General features: G+C 37.6%; 1 protein-coding gene across 2 annotated transcripts in view; it reads right to left on the bottom strand.

Annotated features, from left to right (window-relative positions):
• Positions 1–21,979, bottom strand: part of GFRA1 (GDNF family receptor alpha 1) — a 145,950-nt gene that overhangs the window by 71,877 nt on the left and 52,094 nt on the right. The window lies entirely within an intron of this gene.

The raw sequence follows: 21,979 nt of genomic DNA on the forward strand, positions 1-21,979 counted from the left end.
GACTGCTTCCACTTCAAGCTAACATGTCTAAAAGAGTGACTAATGTTCACCTTAAGATTTCACTTGCATTGAATGACAATCAGCTACACCTCACACTATTCTCTGCAGATTGCTTATGCTGGATAATTGTCGAGGGACATGAGCCAGAGGGGAAATAGTCTACTTAAATACAGAAATTTATATGAAGAATGGTATGGTACTCTCAAAGGAAAATATATTTTCACATCTGATTGCAAAATATAATGCAATACTCTACTTCAACCAATACATTTCCTTCTAAAGCAGAAGCATCAGTAGTGACTCCACAAATGGTCACAACAGGTTTTATATTTCAAATAGATATTTAAACAAAATATAAAAAATACCAAAATTGCAGCCCGTATTCTTTGAGTAGAGAACATATTTCTGAGAATTTACAGGCAGATTATAGGCTTTGGTCAGATTTTCCTCTGGTAGAGAGGGAAATAATGGAATTTCACTGAAAGTCAATAGAGTTAATTAGTGTTATAAAACGAAACAGAGCTATACACTCCAATGACATGATCTGTCCTTACAACTTACTTTTGTGATCTTACAGAACAGACTATCTTAAAAATAGTATTAGACAACACACAGTTTATTTAGTTTTAATTCAGGATCCTAAAATGAAATTAAGCATATTTTTGTACTTTCCTGAATAAAAAGAAATTGAAAAATTGAAGAATGAGTTTTGTTTTTAATTTTTTGAGGCCAGAATAAGAAATACAAATTTGCTTTGTAAGTTTCACTGCATAAAAAAAAAATATATTTATAATTAAAATGTTTGGAACTCTCTAATGGTCCTTGAGTGTAAGTCAGATTGCTCTGTCGCCTTTGATATATACTTAAAGGTAATTGGCTAGTCTTAGTGATGTATTTTTAAAGAGCTGCCTATTGATTAATAATGTTTCAGTATTAATATAACCACTTTGTGTGGATCAAGAAACATCAATAGCAGAAACCCATATTTATCCACAAATTAACTAGATATAGATCTGTTGTTTTAAGCCAAATGGGGTGCATCCACTCAGTATTTTGCAAAAGGAATGAGATAACTGTAACAGTCAAGATTAAAGCAAAACTTGTTTTTATATTTTAGCTGCATACAGTGGATAAAGTTCGTGCTTTTATGCTATTGCATAAATAAAAAATTCAAAAGCAAAACTCCCACCTGTGGGAATCTGAGACACAGTAGCTTTGTATTTTGGGGCCCTCTGCGCCAATGCTAGACAAAATGAAATGTATGTAATGTACAACAGAGGTGTGTTTTATTTTTGTTTTTTATTTTTTTTGTAATCTGGTTAAAATGGATTAGGCCAGTAAATGACCTCGTAATCTGATCCATATAGCCAGAGCTCTCACACTCATACTCATCTCACTGTCACCCAACAGGCTGCATAAGGACACAGAAGTCTGCTGATTTAAAGAGATATTTGAAAATAATACTCTGGCCTACATGTGGTGAGTCACTACAAAGATATATAATTGAACATGAAAAGCAGTTTGCTGATGAAAGTTCTCTATTTGAGAGTATAAAGTATACTGTACATACATACTGTGTATGTAAATGCGTGAGCAAAAAATTAGCATTTTAAGTTCCAGATGAAATGCCAGAAAAAAGTGTTGTGACCTCTTCCTGCTAATGCTAATGCAACAAATTTAGGAAAACCCCTTCGTCAAATATTTTACTAAGCAGTTCAAACCGGTATTGTGCTATGAAATCTTAACAAGATCAGAGAAATTCAAGGCTGGAAGAGACTGTAACAGCTATCAAGTTCATCCTCCTGTGGCAAGCCAAACAGAGCCCATCTTTTGCAAAATATTTGTCTCTGTACCCCAGTGGAGGGATGCTACAGCCTCCAGGGTATTAGGTCCAGTGCCTAGTTATTCTTAAAGTTAGATTTCTTTTCCTTAATATCTAACCTAAACATCACATACTACAATTCAGACCAATTGACAATTACCCTGTCACAGAGGATATTAGACTGCTTTGACATTTGTTCTTAATGAATCCACACTGACCCTCCTTATCACCTTACATCCCCTGGATGCTTTTAAATCAATTTTTTTTAATACTCTGTTCTACCATCTTTCCACACACTGACTTTGGGAACTGGATTATAATTCCCTGAGCCATCCCTTTTGCTAGGTTTATTTTATTGACGGTGTGTATATATATATATTTATTTATCCATTTGTTTGTTTATTTAATAAGATAGGTACTATGTTAGTTTTTCCCCAGTCCACTGGGACATTCTTTTTCTTCTCTGAGTTCTCAAATTTAATTATTAATGGTTTAGCGACAGCTTCAGCTTGTTCAAGTACTCTAAAGTGAATTTTATCAAGCATTTGGAGCATTTTCAGGCCATCAGAAGAAAAAAAAAACACTAATATTTCTTGTGTGTTTTTCTTTCTTTCTAATTAAGAAACAGTTGAACTTGAAAACAAAAAGGAAACGTAAGTCTTTAACATTTTTTCTGTGACATGTCATGTGGTAACACATTGTATGTTACAGGCCAAGCATCTTAAAACTGTGTGCCTAAATTGCTTGCCAAGTTGTGTTGAATACTTTTAAGACAATCTTTAATCAGTAGAGAATAGTATTTATTAGAATTAGCAATCTCTCTTTTCACCTCCAATGCATACAGATCATCAAGGAATAAATAGACACAGGAGGAGAGGCCTAAGGCATGGGCAGTCTTTGGTTGTTTTCTGCTACTCTGGAGAACGAAACAAACTTCCACCTCAACTGAGAAGCTAAGAGAAACTTCTGGTGACTTTGTGTAACCAGAGTGGTGAAGAAAAGTAGACACATTCTGATAAATTTCTGGAAACAAACTCTGAAATGGAGGAAATTTGGCCAAAATTTTATTATTATTCTGTTTCAGGTGTGATTGAACACACAAGTAGATAGCCTTTCCATGCAAATTAACTAAAGCCACCTATGGCAAAAATGGGACCTTCCAACATGCACTCATCTAGAGAGCTTCGAAGCCCCAAGCTGTGATCAAACTGTCCTTATTCAGAAGAGACCACGAAGTCACCAAATTAGGACTACCTACCCACCATCAGCTACCCCATCACCCTCTTAAACTTGTACTGAACCTCCAGAAGGAATAAAACAAGGACCTCTTGAATCTCGAATGCATGAAATAGATTCTCTCTCTTTGTATTTTCCTGAGCAAGATGCTGGAATCTGTCTTAACCTCTCCCCTGGTCAGCATACAGTCAACCTACTTGAGCTAGGACAAGAGTGACAAAAGCTACAGCTACAGGGAACGTGATACTGCTGAAGAAACACAGCAAATCCAAAAGGAGTCTTAGCAACGGGAAACAAGACAGAACAAGTAAAATTACTCACTGCCCACAGTGATCACAGTATCTGATCTACTGGTAGTACAGCGAAGATGGTCATGACCTACAGTGCTACACGGCTGCGGATCCAGCAAGCCAAGGATTTGTGTGCTTTGCAATTAGTCCAGCAAGGAACTTTTTCACACCACCAGTTCTCAACAAAACCAAATGATTTATTGAGCCTTACAAATAATGTCTCTTCTTCTACTTGTTCAGGAAAGTGTGTCAAAACCAACTGAACTAGAGTAGCTAATCAGCATCTCAACTGTCTATGGAAAATCTTCCTATACACAATGGAGATATTGTCCTGGATGAAGCATTTTGTCCTTTAATAATCGGTAATTCTTTCAAATGCAAATTAAAGTCTTGGAATAGAGCTACAACATTAGAATGATCCTTCAGAGTTCCCACCTCCTCAGAGTTTGTAAAAGCTTAGAATAAGCTCAATAACAGGGTATCTACTCCACATCATGATTTCATCCATGCCACCGTGATCTCACAGACTTCTGAAGCAGTAAGAGGAAGAAGGGGAAAGTAAAGTAAGCAAAATACATTACAATCCACAATCTACTGGGGGTTTGCATGTTCTAAAGTTGCAGCTACTGCAGAAAAGAGATAGGGATTGGCTGCTTCAACAGAAACATAACTTTCATAAAATTTCCTTATTTTATTTGTTTCCTAAGTATAATTCTAAGGTGATTTTTGCCTTTTTTTTTTTTTTTTTGAAAATTAAATAATCAACTTCGCTGGTTTTCGTCATCCAAATAATTCTGTAATTCTCATTATTGATTGGACTGTCGCTCTAAAAGCTCGGCTCATATGTAGAGGTTGCTACGGATGAAATGCTGCAATGTAAGTTGTGAAGATGCAACATGGCACTATATCAAAAGTTTAACGTTTTCCCACTTTCTTTTAGCCAATCTCACAGGTGCTTTATATTTTGCTATAATCACAATTGCTATAATATTTTTATATAATGAATAATTCTAAGTCACAATGACCCACCCAAGTCCCCAACAAGCTAAGCAGATGCGTAAGAGGCAATTCAGAAAACAAGCAGTAACACTAAAAAAAAAAAAAAAAAAGCCATTAAGCATGCAGAGAAAGCTTTTACTAGGGCAAAGAGATAGGTCAAGTTGTGCAAAAAAAAGGAAATATAAGGAGCAGTTTAATGGCTTTAAATGCATCAGTAATTTTAAAGCATTTTCTTTTTCTTTGTCTCTCTCTCCCTCTCTTTTTTTTTTGTACATAGTGAAAGGAGGTACTCAGTACCTAGAAGCTACTATATTTACTACTGGACAAATGAGTGACTGCTGTTTACTATGAGAAAATCCAGATCCTGGGTCCATGACAAAAAATTACTATCTACCAGAAATCAATGATCCAAAAGGCTTTCATATATTTAAAATTTATTTTTTTCTGAATTTTCATCCAAGATTCCTCGTTGTCATTTTTGAGAAATTGCAGCAAATTAATAAGGAACTCTATCCATGGTTGAAAATATTTTTGTATAACAATGAAGTCATTACTCTTTTTATTTCTGTAAATTCCATGAGAGTGAGAAGTAGAAGCACCATAAAAATCTTTTTCATAACAGTTGATTAGAAAATATGGCCCGCAGAAAGTCTAGCTCTCTTCGCACTTTGCACATTAAGAATCCAAATACGTTAACAAAGCTGGGATTTTAACCCCCCACAGCTTTAACACAAAGAAACACATTAATAAGATACAATTTAGATTTGCATTTTTTAATAAGCAAGGGGATCAAAGAAAATATGAATGCTGAAGGGATGTTAAATCATGTGCAAATTCAAACATCAAGGTATAGTACAGAATGAAGACACATTTGCTCCAAATAAGAGCAGCACAGTTTTCCACAAGTTGTGGTGAACAAATTGTTCCTTGTGAACTGTTTGCTGTTCTCTGGGAGAGAAGCAGGTGCATCTAAGTTGCACCAAATATTTCAGGGACTTGCATAATGCTAATGGTTGATGGCAAATCAGCAGGGATGGTGGAGGACCAGCAATGAAAGGATTAATCTTTCTAATAACCTCGTGCTGTTCTCATTAAAGACTTTGGTCTGTTTCTACATGAGAATATGAATATCCTGAACTACCATCTATTTTCATTCAGACATCAGGATGTGATAGATCATTAAGGAGGCCACAGCACTGAAATCTACTGGGAGTAGCCCTTAGTACTGGCATACCAACCACAGTGGACTGGTGAAAAAGACTACTGCTGACCTGCCATTAAAAGGAGCTATGTAAGCGCATCTTCACACCGCACGAGGCAGCTGTGCTACCTCCTGAATGGCAGAATGCAAATCAGTACCAGCGCTTCTGGTGTTTGTACGTATTTAGGACAGCTGACAGGTACATTAAGGGGAATATGATTGTTGAAAAGGGCACCAAGAAAACAAGGAGGAAATGGCCTTGACAAGCTAATGACAAACATTCTTTTTCTCTAGAACTGTTTTACATTGTTTAAGAATTGGGTTCAGAAGCTAAAGCTGCCTCCAGGCGTGACCAGCATTTATTCATCAGATCACCACAGGCCTCAATGACCTTGGCAGTCTTTCAAGGATCATATTTTTACATGGATGAACTGTTCCTGAACAATTTCTCCAAACAGGATTTCTATCAACGTCAGGCACACTTGTCTTCTCATTCTACTTCCCTTTCCTTGATTAAACATATTTATAGTGGACATTTAAGAGAGAAAAACAAGTCTTCACTAACATGCAGTTTAATAAATCGAAATAAATCAATCATAGAACTAAAATAGTGTTTGCGGTTATCGCACTCTTCACTACTTGCACGCTTTGCCTCTCTGTCTAGCCTGGTGATTTACTATGTGAGTTCATCGGGATAGGGTTTATCTGGTATTCTGTGTTTGTGTGCTGCCTAGCAGAATAGTACCTCATTCCTAAGTGGCTCTTGAACATTAATGCAAGAAACATGATTCATACATGGATTATCTCCATCACTTTTACAAAGAGCAACAGAAGGCGGTATCTTTTGAAGGAATCACTGTCAACACTTGAGTGTCAGCATGGATTGATGGTGTACACTTACTGGAAACTCCCAGTTCCAGGAGTTTCCCCTGAATTCCCATGAATATTGAGGGTAACATGCTCAATGTAATTGCAGTGTACAATAGACTATATTCTTTGCTTGCAATTAGCGTCATAAAAATACAGACTAAATTTTGTTACTTCACTTAAAGATGTCAAATTCTGTCTCATTCTTCATAGCCTTCTCCTGTCTTCAAGACAGACCAACTCAGAACAGTAAATCTAAACTATTGCTCTTTAAACATCACAAAGAAGAAATAAGTACGGCGTATATTCTTTCTCTCCATAAATAATACATAATAGAAATCTAATAAAGTTGGGAAGAAGTCTATTCTCACACCCATGGAGGAGCCGCTATTCAAACACACATATTGAGTTTTTAAGCAGAATTCAAGATTTAGCTCTTAATTACTGGTTCCTGTCTTGCCTCCCACCCACACCAACAGCAGATTAATTGATACCATCCTGCATACACACCTATCTTGCTACAGTGAAGCTTAATGGAGAGGAAATAGGTACAAAAATCTCCTGAGAAGCAGCTGCTATTGGCTGCTGTTAGACAAGGATAGATGGACATCAATTCTGATTCACTGCAGCAGTTTTTCTGTTCTTAAATTCCTAACAAATGCATAAATCACAAGAGGCTGAACACAGGTATTTTCTATATCCAAATGTTATGTTGTGTTTTCTTTTCTTTTAATAGAAAATAAACCTGGACAAGAACATCACCAGAAACTTTGATTCTAAACAGCTGCCCTAATCTTTGCTAATTTTCAATAATATATTAAGTCATGTTTTCAGTCACAGAAATACAGTAACAAATGGACAAATTTGCTGCTTTTAAAGCGCTAAAAGAGTTAAATTTCCTGATTCAATAACAATTCATCTAGTGCCCTGTGAAAATCTTTAAGCCTGGCTGCCTGAATGTAAGATGGCACAGGTATCACGCAGCACCGCAATCACGCTGGATGCATACTTGAATTACTGACTGGGACAGATCTATCAAACTTTATTGAGTCGGTAAAAACAAGTGGCTATAAAGATCAACTTTGGTTTATGAATCTGGCCCACATAAAGAAAGAGAAAAATGTTTATTCAAATCAGTTTCCAGCACAATAGCTGAAAGCAAGCAGCAGTCAATGAAGCAAATTGGTGCATGATCTAGTATTATTCAAAAGATTTTAATTTTATTGTAGTATGCACTGTTATCTGTCATTCAAAAATTCCTCCATTTAGCCATTGAAACAATATGGTAAGATATTAATGCCAAATCCTAACAAAAGCTTTTTGGCTCAGCCAAAGGGGGAAAATAATAATAATAAAAAAAAATTCTAATTTTCTGTACAGCACTGTCACTAGATATATTGCACGGATACTGAATTGTAAACTAACTAGAATAAAAGAATCACCCTTTTAATGAGGATAATATATCATGACAATGTCAATTTGATTAATGTAATGGGGCCACATTTCAGAAGAAGGAAATTACAGGTCGTTAGGGTGAGTTAAAATTATGTTATGGATTTGAATGATTTTCTTCATTTTGCTAAGAATTTATCAAATATTTTTCTTGGAATATCTTATGTTTTTCTTTAAAATCTCTTACCATTATTCTTGTCTCCAACCAATTTTAACTCAGAAATTAACAAGCATGAGAGGTAAAGCTTTGTTTGATTATACAACATCTGGATTGATTAGAAAAGAAAAAAACTTGTGAATCTATGAAAAAATAACTTCTTTTTATTAATATAATTATACACATAAGTCCCTCTTTTTAAACATGTATTTTTTACTAACCACACAGTTGGGTAAGTTCTGTGCCTTGAAGATACAAACAAAAGATGACAAGCAAGACAAGGCACAAGAGTTTAGAGGATGAAAATGAAGATTTTGGAGGCAGAAGAGGCAGCTTGGGAAAAGCATAATAAAAAAGAAAAAGATGAAAAGCAAAATGGAAGGATGTGATAACATGATGAGAGGCGTTTTGGGCAGAATATGTACGTAGGGGAAAGTGAGAGCACTTGAGGCTTAAAGGTAGAGACAGAGAGCTTGAATGTGATGTGGTAAAAGATACGGAGGAGATCTAAAGAATGCACAAAGCTTACAGAAACAAAGAAATTACTAGGCTGCCAAAAATTAGTAATTTCATGTTTCTACTCAAAGAGTTTAGAAAAATTAACTGGATGCAAAGGAATGAGATTTTCCCTACTACTGAGGTTGACAGAGAGCATTAATATAAACACAGGGGAAGCATGGATCCACCAGGGGCACAGCAGATGCCCCAGAAGACAATGATGGATGGAGAAAGCAGGCATCAGTTCTTATACACCTATGGCAAATGTTCTCTTTGGGGAGGGGGAAAGAGAGAGAGAGGAGATTTTGTCATTAGCAAACAGAGGAGCGCATAAAGCAGAACTTGGAAATCCACGGCCAGCTCCAGTCATCTCAAGTCAACGTGTGAAAGAAATGTGTTGGTTAACATCATTTCAGGTCATGTTGGTATACAAACTACCTGCGTGCTATCCCACACTTGGAAGGCTGCTGCAGAGAGTGGTTGCTTTGCATGCTGCACGCCCTTTCTGTCCCCACTTCGGGCATCTCCCAAATGCACTCAAGTTTCACCATGAGGTCATGAGGTTTTGAGATCTTCCCTGGCATTGTTTTGCCCCGCTATCTACAGTTGCTTTAAAGTAAAATTGAATAATCTCTTTACTCTCCTGTTACTAAAGACTGATGAAATCCAGAAAGTTGAAAATGAGATTTGATTGTGTTTTAGCAAAATCTGGTTTCTATTTGACTCGAATCAGGCAAGACATAGTTCAAATCAACAGATCTAAACATAGCTTTTTAAATTTGACGTTTGAGTTATTCTTTTTTTTAATCATTACATGTTTCTGTCTACTACCAGAAGAACACCACAAAAATATTAATGGATTTATCATTTACCCTCCTAATATTTCAGAGAGATAATATTGTAACCCCAATTTATAGCTATGGAGTCTACGCACAGAAAAAATATTTATGACGTGGTCAGACCACATGTGAAATTTGTAGTATTAACAAACGATTTTAGAGATATCTTGAGCAGCAATCTCAGGTCCTCCAGTAATTTCTTAATCATAACACCATCTTTCCATACTACATTTTGATACACCCTAAGGTTTTAGTTAGCGCTGAAAATAAATGGACCTAGGCACAGTGCCAAACAGTGTTAAAGAATGATTCTTTTACGGGTCCCAAAATCCAAATTCTAATTAAGCTTTTAAGGTAACTTTATGCATTGTTAAGGAATCTTTTTCATGCATTTTAGAGAAGAAATCCCAACCAGTCTTGAATGATGTCCCAAGTCAATTCGAAATTTATATTTTCATCCAGTCAGTGATTCATCAGTCAAAGCAACATCCCCAGTCTGACAGACTTTCCAGTAACATTTACAGAGGAAGCCAACATTAATTTTGTTCAAATGTGAACAGTTGAAATGAGTTCTTACACCAGATAAGTCTTTTCTTCTTAAGATGGCCATGGCAGATTTTCAGGAAGCAAACTTGAAAACATTGACCACTTCACTTGTCAGTAGTAAAGCAATGATCCATAAACCATAAACTAATACACAATATTATATTGCAGAACAAAGTCTACTTTAAGACTCATTTGTTTTAAGAGTTATAATTCTAAATGGGATAAGGATCAATGGCCAATGTATAGTTTACAAAATACATACTGCCTTTAACCCGTCATGCATTTAGAATATTTCCAAGCAGTACAGACCACTAGGCATTTAGCCACACATAGATTTATGATATTCTCATGCATACTATTTTTAATTAGGTAATATTTTAATATGTTCTCTCTGAAAGCAGAAAGGCATATGTCAATAACAAGTATGTCACTATGAATGATTAATTCTTCTGGTATAGGATCTTAATTGACTAAGCAGGTAACACAAATTTGTCTAAATTGAATCCTAAGCATACTACGACTGTTAGTAGAGGACTAGGTCACTGTCTACCTAAATTTGATAAACAAAGTGATGTATTTCATTATTAAAATTTGTTTCCATGAAGTATAGATTTAAAAAGATTAAAGGACACTGAAGAACACAGAGATCGATGAGTTTCAGCTTTGTGCTGCATTGCACAGAAGTCATCTCTGTGGCACGTAATCCCAGGCTGCTTCTGAAGAAACAGAGGAAAGCTGTGTGAATAGAACAGGCTTCCAAGGAGATGACTTCCTCTCATAGTGCATTGTAGTGAGGGAACTCAAAGGAAGAAAGAGTGAGGACAAGCATATCTATAGGCAAAGGTTTACGAAGCCAAAATGCAGCATCTCTAGATGGCAATGTGCTGACTAAAGGCCTGACAGCAGGCCTGACAGTTTGCTCTTCAGCCCTCTAAGTATCAGCTCCAGCACCCAGCTGTCTAGAGACATAGTGAATTGAATACCTTCTAAGAAGACCAGTACTGGGATGTGTAGCAATACCTACAAATACCAGAAAGAAAGAGTACTGAAATCTTGAGCCTTGTGATGTTTTCTACAAATGCAAGGACGTCTGCTAGAGGAGTACTGATGAAATAGCCTCTCAAAAGCATAAAGATACTCAAATTCATTAGCACCTAGGAAAACTATTTCAGTATATTTGCATCCTGCAGCAATTCATAAGAAGTTAATCATATTCTTATTTGTCAGTAATCTTCTGTGGAAATATTACTAAAAACTCCTGTAGCATGTTATTCAATATTCCAGCTTGGCATAGTGTGCTACTTACCAGCACAGTCTTTCAAACAAACCTACTCTGAAAACTAAGGTAAAGCACTTTGTAGCTGAGACATGACATAAGACATTTCCGTGATTAAAACTCATGGTTACACAGCTGCCATCTATTTTTAAGACTTTTCGGCTTTTCATTCCTTAACTTGGAATGAAAAGAGAAAAAGAAACTTTGCTGGTCAAAATACGCACATTTTTACCAAAAGGACATTTAACAGGTTGTGTTCTTATTGTGCATAAATGCATGAACACACAGAGACACACATATACACACACTATGTGTACACCATAATGTGAAACTCAACCTGCTGCTGTATGGTAACATTTTGTAACTAGGATTAATTGCAGTGAGACTTTACATTGTTCAGCTGCAACAGTAAGCTGATAATGCCCTTCTTCCATTACCTCATGAGAATACAAGTATCAAAACACAGCAGTCTCTGCTGTAATGTGGAGCAGTACACAGAGAGGTTGAGAGACAATGGAAGGGAGAGCGTGAAAAATGGCAGAGGGCATTTAGTACTGAATAAAGAAAGAAGCCACAGCTAATTTCCCAAGGGGTGGGTATATTTTACTGTCACATCTGGAATCCACATTTAAATATCATTAAGGGATTTGGTTTTCAAAGTAAGGTTATAAATTTAAGTGTTCTGAAATCACTGTGCAATGCTGTTTACATGGCAGAGCGGCTGCAGGTTTTACAGCTGTGTGTTGGATATTGATAGCCACAAGAATCAGTAACCCCAATGGGATGAACACATGGATGTCCTCCATGCCAAAAAGGGATGCTCACAAAAGCAAAGCCACCAGCCAAAGAGTCTGAAAGTCTCAGGCACAGCTCTAGAGCTATTAGTACAACAATAGCCTCTCCTGGGCCAAAAAAAAAAAAAAAAAGGTCAAAGTATTTCTTTTAAAGATTCTCATCATGATAACCATGCTCCAGCCAAGCGGGTTGCTGAAAGAGCAGCAAAGGAAAACAGTAGGAAATTTACTGATGTGGTTTTTGAAAAATACTTCACATAGACAAGAAAGTCTTTGTTTTCTGAGGTCTAACAAAATGCAGCGCTCAGTTTACTCAAGAAAAAGCGTAACTCCAAACAAAGTCACTGAAGACATCCCAGATTAGTGAGAACTCTGAATTAGTAAAGGGGCTCAAGATTCATCCCATATTCATCCGTGCATACATGTACCTCATGTTGAATTTAGAAGCCCCTAAAACCAACAAAAAAAGTGAACCTCAGTAGTTTCTGGAAAGGTCAAAAGCACTTTGATTATGAACAGCATCAGTGAAGTGTTTTGGACTGCTAGTGTAAACATCTTTAGCATTATGGTAAAGATGAAAAGATAGAGAGCGGCAGACAAGGTACAAAGACACTGCATTTCGCCAGCAAATGCATATGTGAATTCTGCATGTGCTAGTTTGCTTTGAGCTATGTTAGGTCATGCTATGTGACACGCATTTGACTTGATATAAGATTTAGAAGGACACACCTATCAAAATATGTTTATAAACTGCCTGCAGGATTAGTCAACTGCATTTTGCCTACATCTGAAGTAGATGTGGGATGTTTATTTGTAGACCCAAAGGCTAACTTCAGTCAAGGAATGCTGCTGGATTCACTTTTTTTGCAGGAAAAAAACAACTGGTGTTCATTCTGTTGCCACCATATTAATCACTATCTGTTTGGATATGGAACTTGGGAATTAAAGCTATTTCCTTCAGCCTGTTAGAATAATACCGTGCAACATCTTTGCTTAATTATTGTTTTTAAATTACAACACTGCAGAGAAAACATAAGACAAATTAAAAACCAAAATGAATTGGTCTGTTTACATCTGTACACAAACTGGAATGAATGACACTGATTGCCGTTATAAAACAACATTTATGCTTCGGTAAATGAGGTGTTACACTCTACTGGAAGAATATAACCACGGTATCTCAGAGAGCACCGATTCAAACAGTAGCATACATAGTTTGTATTTATAGAAACTCATATAGAAACTATCATTTCTATCTATCACTGTGTGGATCTATACAAGTCAACTTTTACCTGACACATAGGTGTTTCCAAGGAGAACGCCTGTGGGCTTTCATCTGCTTATAGACTTCTTCCTTCTTTTACAAAAGCATCCTCAGAAAGAGGATAGTCAGATAAATGTGTGCACACTGGAAGGAACTATTCCCCCAGTGCTATATAAGGGATGTTTAACAGGTGCTCCCATCTTGCTTTGGTGTGTTATTCTAACCTGGAATTTCTCCCCTGAACCCAAGGACCTACAAACCCATACCCATGTGATGGGTATGGGTAATCTGTCCATTTTTTTTAATTTAGTTGATGCATTAGGTTGGATTTCTGATTCTGTGTTTATCTGCAGACAAAAGACTACATTCTTAAAACATGGCTGAACTGTTCAAGCGAACAGAGATCGAAATGCTAATTGAGTCTTCTCCCTGAAAGATTTTACTTAGATCTGTGAGAATACAAAAGGCCAGTTAATGGAAATATATGCACGAATTTTTGTTTATTCGGTTCAAACCATATAGACAGGTTAATTAAGAATGCACAAAGGATCTGTGTTTTGTGTATCAAGCCTACGGCTTCTTGGTGTTGGGTTTAAGCAGGTGCATAAAAGACCAATGAAAGGAAAATAGATATGTATCCCCACCAAAAAAAGGTATTTTAAAATAAGAAAATCAATATCCCAGGCAATAGCAACTATGGAAATTATCATTTGTGCATACATATGAGAGGGTAGTTGGAATAAGAGCTTATGAAATTCTTTTATTCCTTTTGTAGTCTAGGCCATTCTGAGACTTCAAACTTCAGCATGCTAAAATGAACTGATGAGGAGCTGTATCATGAGAAGCCCCAGGCAAAGAAGCACATGAGAAGTAGTGCATCCCCTCCACGGACACAGAGGCCACCTTGAAAGGGAGAGGCAGACTACAGACGGATTCTCTCCCTCTCTAACCCAGAGAACAAGCAATGCAATTCCAAAGACAGGTGAATTTGGGTAATTCCCCTTGGGGAATTTATCTGAAATGATTTAGGCATACTCAAGTCTGGTGTGAGTGCCATACGAGGACTATACTGGCCAGATATACTACTGTCCCAACACGGCATCCAACTCCAACAGAAGCTAGTCATCTCATGTCTTGAACACATCTTTTCCAATGCAATAAAAGATTCTTGTTATTAGAAATTCATAGCTACAACCAATTTTCTTTGCTTATGTCCTGAGCCACCATATGCAGCCTCCCAAGAATGCAACCTTATGGGCTGAAGCAGTAACCGAGTGTGTAGATACTTCGTTTGATGGAGGCCCTGGAGTTGAAGCCAATTTTCATACAAGTCAAGAAGAATTCCACAGATTTTATCGGTAAAAGCACTGATGTGTCATCAACTTGTATTTTCTGTTTTCTTGCTGTTCTATAAAAGGTTGAAAAATACTTCCATTATTTAATCTAAGTTGGGAAATATTTCTAGCTGGTGCACTTGAGGGAAACAGCTCTGTCCTCCAGAGAAGCATAGAACGATCAACTTTAGCCACCAGAGGACTGCAGTTTCGAACAGAACAATTTGATGCAAGAGCCCCTGCACAGACAAATGCCGACCGGTTTGCAGCTCAACTATGAAACACCAAGGGTTTACCTCCAGTGGTACACACCCTCAGCAAGGGCCACAAAGGTTCTTGCTGGAAACGTAAGATCATAAATAATGAATTCTGTTGGAGTAGCAGTGTCTTTCTACATCCCATGTTCCAGAATTCTGCATTCCTGACAGAATAATTTTCAATAATAAACCAGGGGTAGGAGGGAACATGTGTGTGTTAAATTCATGTATGACATACGTTAATTTAGAATAATAAAGTTTTTGAAGTTTTCTGGAATGCAGTAACAGAGAAAGTAGTAAATGGCACATGTAAATGTTTGCTGACTGAATACAGAAACAGACGACAATGAAGAGAACAAATAATTTGAGTTGTTTAAAAAAGTATTCATATGATATGGGAAGCACTGCTTAAAAGACAAAGGATCTAAAAAGATTAAAAGCTGATTTTTTTTTACAGATATTCAGAATGTTCAATATGTAAATATGATTTCCAAAACAAAAATTTAAAAAGTTTTTTCAAACATACTGATTTTACCTCCCCTTTCTTACAGGTACAGAATTTTACTGTACATTGCATACTTTTTAGCATTTCTCCAGACACAGTTAAATTATTAAAAAAAAAAAAAAAAAAGATATCTGATATTCCAGCAAGTAAGACAAATGTGTAACTACAGGCTGAGCTGAAAGCTTTCTTTGGCAAGAGAGGAATTGCAACCACTAATTCTTTCAGGATGTATGCTTTTACTAAAATAAAAAGCACATTAAGAGCAAAATGGTATACTGAGTTACCTCATGTTATGCTTCTCAATAAAAGCAATGACATTTCTGGAGATATTCAACAAACCTAGCTCATTCTGAGTTGCTGGCAGCTGGGGAGATGTGGCAACTCCTTGAACCACTCTGACCTGAGTACCTAGATAGGAACCGAAATGCCTACTTTCACGTATGCAAGCTTGACAAACTTGGCCGCTATTTCCCAGCCCTTCTGGTTACAAAGATAACCCTCAAAAGTGAACTTCACATAAAACAAATGCAGATTTGTCCTGTTGAAGCTGCTGGGGTGGAGGTGTTTGACACAAATCAAAACCCCAAACTAAAAAATAACCGACACAACGACACAGCCTCCACCTCACAGCTCCTGTTTACAGCTTTTCTAACATGGCAAAAAAATAAAATTGACAACACTCCTGTCATAACGCGGATGCCATTAAGAACTATGCAGGGTTTCTGCAAAGCTTTCAAAAGTCATGTCATTTCCATGCTGCTGTGAACTGGGAAATGTGGGAACTGGAGCATGGGTTAGCATTGAGTTCACTTTTTTAAGGAAGCAAAATTGGAGCCAGAGGAGTGCTGCAGTGGCTGAGACCACTCCTTTCCAAATCCAGGGAAAAAAGAAAAAAGAAAAAAAAACGGGGTAATGACTCTTCAATAGAAGAGGAGATATGACCTGAACATATACCAGAAGGACTGGATAAAAGGTAGAAATGGGAAGGGAGAGAAACAGCACAAGGACTATTTGCCTTCCATTCCAGGCGTAGCTACACAACTTTGAGAATTTGCACAGACAGAAGAAAGCAGAAAGACGCAAAAGAGAAGCAGTACGAGTGCAATTTATCACATATTGACCAGCTACAAACTTCTGTGAAACTTAGGCTTTAGAATGAGTTCTGAAATGAAAGCTGGTGAAAGTTGCAAGTGGAAAGAAGGAAAATTACGTGCCTGTGGGGAGTTGCCAGAAAGTCAGACTTTGGCCTTTGATTTTCCTTCTCAACTGTGAATGCAGCTGTCTGCTGGTAGCCATCTAGAACCAGCTTCAGAGAAATGTTTCAAACATATCTGTGCTGGCTCTTAGCTGAAAGCTAAGCACTTAATCCAAAACTGTGAAGCTCCAGGCCCCTGCTCAGCTGCTACACGAGAGACACACGTCTGTAAGCACTTTATTCTAAACCCTGAAGTGTCCACATTTGAGGTTAGACCTTGGACCTTTGCTCATGCCCCTACTGCCACTCTCTTGTTACTCAAGTGTATTCTGAATTCAACCCCTGCACTTGTCCATAACCTCACTGTCAATGGGCAGAGCAGCTTTCTGTTTAGCTGATAATCAGGTCCCTCAAGATCCTCACTGGAAATGTTCCTCCCTCTCTCTCAGACCTAAGGAGCTTAAAGCCTACCAGAATTTATTTGAACTTGCTTAATAAACTGGATGCTGCAAAAATTGCAGCCATTTTAACATATGGCCAGGACAGAAAATGAGATAGTGACAATAATCCAATTCAATTATTTTTGTTAAATGTATAAGCAATCCTCGGAGCAGAACTGGAGCTCCGTACTCCACCTCCCAACAGAAGGCTAACCACAAGGTTACAGGCTCATTATCACTCTTACTTCCTCTCCTCTCCCCTTTGTCACAGGGTCTAAGTCTTTTCATGGGCATAGGGCCTAATTAAATTATCAAACCTGACATAATGCAAGTGTCCAAATACATTTAAGCAGTTTCCCACTGGGGGAAAAAAAAAAGGAAGGAGGATACTTGAACCTAGCAAAACCACCCTCCCCCTCAGTTCTTGAACTGTATCCATCACAGCACTGCCTCCTGCCTCAACACTTGAGGGCACAGGAAAATCCTGATTAAAAGGACAGGGCCTGGACCAAATCCAAAAGATCAAAACCTCAAGCTTAGTTAAAAAGTACCTACTATTGTGTAGGACTTACTCTCAGTGCTGGGTAGATCTTAAACTAAAATAAAGACAGAACCGTATGCTGTTGTTCAAAACTGAAGTAAAGGCCTTATTTTTAAGTACAAATTGTATCTGACTTTCATAGTACGAATTCTGTCAAGTGGTCCATAGAATAAATTTGCACACAGTTCAACATAACATGTGCACATTAAATAGGATTTGGCATTAAAAGACCCAACATTGAATGGAAATCGAAAATAAATGCCCACATTCTCCCCAGAAGACTATTCACCCCAAGGCCTTAGGCATTAATTTAAGTGAATGAGGAAGCCACTAGGGCAGCTGTCGGTAGCTTATTTGATTTGTGAATAAACAATGGCTTCATTTTAAATGCTATTTACTCCTACTCCATACTAATGTAAAAATCGAAAACACAAAAAAGAACTGACTATTTAAAAACACACATTTCTAAAAAAAGCTTTTATATTGCAAAGTTCTTCATTTCAACATGGTAGGAAAATAAAATAGTAAGAACTTCTGTTGCACTATTAAATTTTAACTGCTAGTAATGTTAAGAAGCCCCGAGGTTGTATCTTATAGCTAATTGATATTGTGCATTTGGCTGTATATTAATGAGAATTTAGGGTATCATGGGTCATTCCAATAAAATCTTTGGGCTTGTCAGCTTGAATTATGTATCTTTACATCTGCAGAAAACAGTGGCAATATGATAATTACAGTAGTTGATACACGTTGTTATAAGTTGTTAGTACAATCAGGTACATCGTGTCCAAAGTGCAGATGCCAATCCAGTCTGGCACTAATAATCTATCAAAGGGATTATTAACTACAAACAGTTTCCATGCAAAGAGAAGCATTTAGCTGCACAGTGAATTTTCAGATGGGAGCACAGTCATTTCTTCTTGATCAAGATTCAATTACAACACAAAGCTACCATCTCCCTGACACTACAAGATGAAAATGAGGACCTTTGCCCTATGCATCCATACACAAAGTATTGAACTTTGTGTGTACACGTGCCTCTTGGTTTCCAGGTAACTGCATATATAACCTCATGCAAGCATTGAAGTTCCATATGAAACGGCTTCAAATTATTAGGATTCATGTTTATATGTAGGTTTTACCCTGTACAGAATTCAGAATTCTGTCTAGAAAGATGCAATTCTATCGCTTTCCTGTACCAGAACATACATGCTGAATACTTTTTGGTTTCCATGTAATTTGCAATCTGAAAGACAATTGAACCCAGCTGCCCCAACCTACATTCAATTTCTATTTCACATACAGACATCTTTGCCCTATGATCGGATTCTTGTTTGACATGTAATAGAGGTATGGGATTGTAAGAGAAGATGAGGAATTTACATAAAAGGAAGGGAACTGTTTCAAATAATAAGCATTTTTTTTCAGTTCATGAATGCAAAATCTGCTACAAAGCAAACTGAGTGCACAAGTTAAATATGCCTTTGTGCAACTGGCACTTACAACAGTGGATTACTGAGGATGAAACTGTCCTTGAAAGCACTGCAGTGACAGTCTATGGATAAATTGTTCTTGAACAATTCCTCCAATACACATTAAGCACAAAAATGCTTGTTTTCAACACACACTACAGAAGTTCGGTCTTCTTAGTTTCCCTGGTAAACATGAGTATTCAGGATAGGGGAAAAAAAAGAAAAGAAAAAAGAAAAGAAAACAAAGAAGTCCCACTGAGCAGTTCCCATTCTGATCTCTGGTGCTAAGATGTAAAACTGGAAAAACCGCACTGAGATCCAAAAGGTGCTCTGAATTTACACTCTGTTTGCAAGATGAGAATCCAGCCTTACATACTCAAATGCAGGGCCTCGAAAAGCCCAAGCTCACAAATACATTAGATATGAACATTTTAACTTAATTCACATAAATTCACCCAGTCTATCCTGCACAAAAGGACAGTGTTTAGGGAACGAAGAAAGCATGAAGAAAAACAGACTGCAGACACTCCTGTCCACGTGCAACAAACCAGTTCAACAGCTCAGGATGTTTCCGTGCCCAAGTCAAGTGTGCAGCACATGTGAAGGGAGGGAACCCAACGCCTCCCACTGTTTGCTGTGCATGGGTATACGAGGTTTCATGGACACACCAGCTCCAGCTGGACTGCCAGATGTCTGAGATCTACGGACATATGGCAGCCTACACAGTAGCTTCTAGGACATACAGGAAATCCAGACTAATCTGTTAAATTCTTGATATCTACACGGGCAAATCTCTGGGTGCAAAAGGGAATGTGTCCAGGAGAATGCAGATGAATGGTGGTCGATGTGGTTTAATGGCCCAAACGATATACAGTCTCTGACATTCAGAGAGGAGCCATCATCCCCACTAGTTTTTCTTTCTGAGTTATGAATCAGAGCTCACGAGGTTAGAAAAGGATATACTCCATATATTAAGGGCACAGTAGCCGAAAGTATGCTTTGCTTTCCCAGTGTATTGCTCAGGTGATGCAGTTCCACATTCCCTCCTCCATGGGCTCACGTTTAACACAGCAGGCACAAAGGAGACTCAGCTGAGCCGGTCAGAGCCACTGTATTATGTACTATACAGTCAGTGTATATACGTACTATACGTTGCATCTACATGAAAGGATAAAGATAAAAAGAACATGGAATGAGTTGCTTGAAAAATTTCTCTTGTCTGTGAACTGAGATCCACGATCGAGCTGCGCGCGTTAAGTGACGTTTCAGCACGTTACCTCTGGCTGCGTGCATGGTCAGGGTTAACAGCTCCAAGCAAGGCAAATTACACCCATCACTGTGGGCTACACTACACTGAATTACCTCACTGTGTCACAAGTCAGAGACACACAGACAAGAGCCACAGCTCAGATTGTGTGTGGATAACTTCTGAACCACAGTTTTCTGTGCCAGGCTTCAGAGAAAGGCGAATCACAGTATGGAGTGACTAGCATGAGTCACCAGAACAATGCTTGTAAAACATCTGTATTTTCGGTTCCTATTTTGGCTCAGAAGTGTTTCAGCAAAAGAATTCTGCTGTGTTCTTGGATTCCTGAAATTAAGCACTGAGTCTGTACTTCAGTACCTAAACAGAGCTGCCCTGTTTCTCAGCACCATCAAAGTATCCACTTCCAACCAGTGCTTTTCAAGTTCAACTATTCTTTCCCACTCTTCAAAAATTATTCATCTTTTTCCTTGCATAAAGAATGCTCAGATTAATAAGACAAGGAAGAAATGCCCTTGTAAAAGAAAAAGGGAGGGACAGACATACAGACACCACACTCGCTTAGGCCTAACAACAGGCCTTTTCATTAATTATCTTCCTAATGATGGGTTCTCAAACAATACTGCAAAATTTCATTCAAAATCCAGCTACTCGCTGGGGAAAGAGTGCATTTTATCTTGCTCCCTCAAGAACTCTGAAGCCATCTTCCTCATATTTATATTCTAATCTCTCTATGCTCACTTGTAAAAGCTGATAATTAGGAAAGCCTCTTTGATGGTCAGAAGCTGCACACTATTTCTGTGTGCATGGTAACAGGATGAATCACTGACTGCACTAATCCTGTAAGAGTGTTAAAGGTCCCATGTGACGGTTACTGTGAATGCTAAACCTGCCCTATATTGTGCTATTTCCCACTAATCCTAAGAAAATTAATGTTAATTTATCATGAAAAAAGGTTAATTATACATTTACTTCTGATTTAGGCATATTAGACTAGGCTCACAAATAATACCTATTTTTTACTTTTTTTTTTTTCTTTGGGAGGCTTTGCCTTTTAGCATTCATTTGGGGACAATACTCCGAAATCATATCAGGAGGCTGGGGGAAGGGAGGTGTGCAGAGGCAGGACAATGACAAGACCCAATGGTAATTCTAATTAACCTTCTGATTCAGTTTAAAAAATACTTTAGCTTTTGTTCCTAATGCAAAACTTGCGAAGGTACCTGCTTCATCTCTTCTGCTAGCAATTTTCAAGTATATGTTTAATGCCAATTCTGGTTCAGAAAACAGATTCAAGTTATTTAATTACTTTTTCATTGTTTATTAAAGTAATAACTTATAGAATAAATTTTTCTCTTTTATGAAAAACTTTACTGTAATTAAATCACAGCAGCTACTTGATACAGAAAAAAACAACAGCAACCCGCTGTATTTTGAATGATTTATTAATATCAGCAGACTCTAATCCTTAAGTATAATCTTGGCATTTTACCCAGGGTCACATAATAGCTGCACTACTTACTACGCAAACCAACTTTCAGAGATTGCTCCCTGATCATCCAGTGAAAGTGGGAGCCTACTGTAACAGGCTGTTTGTAAAGTTGTTCAAACCATCTCTGTCACGGGAAGAGATAAATTAATAGTAAGATCTTTTGCTGAACTACAGGTCTTGTAAGACTTGGCCACCTGCTCTGGTCAAACCTACACTGACACGCAATTTCTATGCTGCA

This window comes from Cygnus olor, chromosome 7 (assembly GCF_009769625.2).
Source record: "Cygnus olor isolate bCygOlo1 chromosome 7, bCygOlo1.pri.v2, whole genome shotgun sequence".
Classification (NCBI taxonomy): domain Eukaryota; kingdom Metazoa; phylum Chordata; class Aves; order Anseriformes; family Anatidae; genus Cygnus; species Cygnus olor.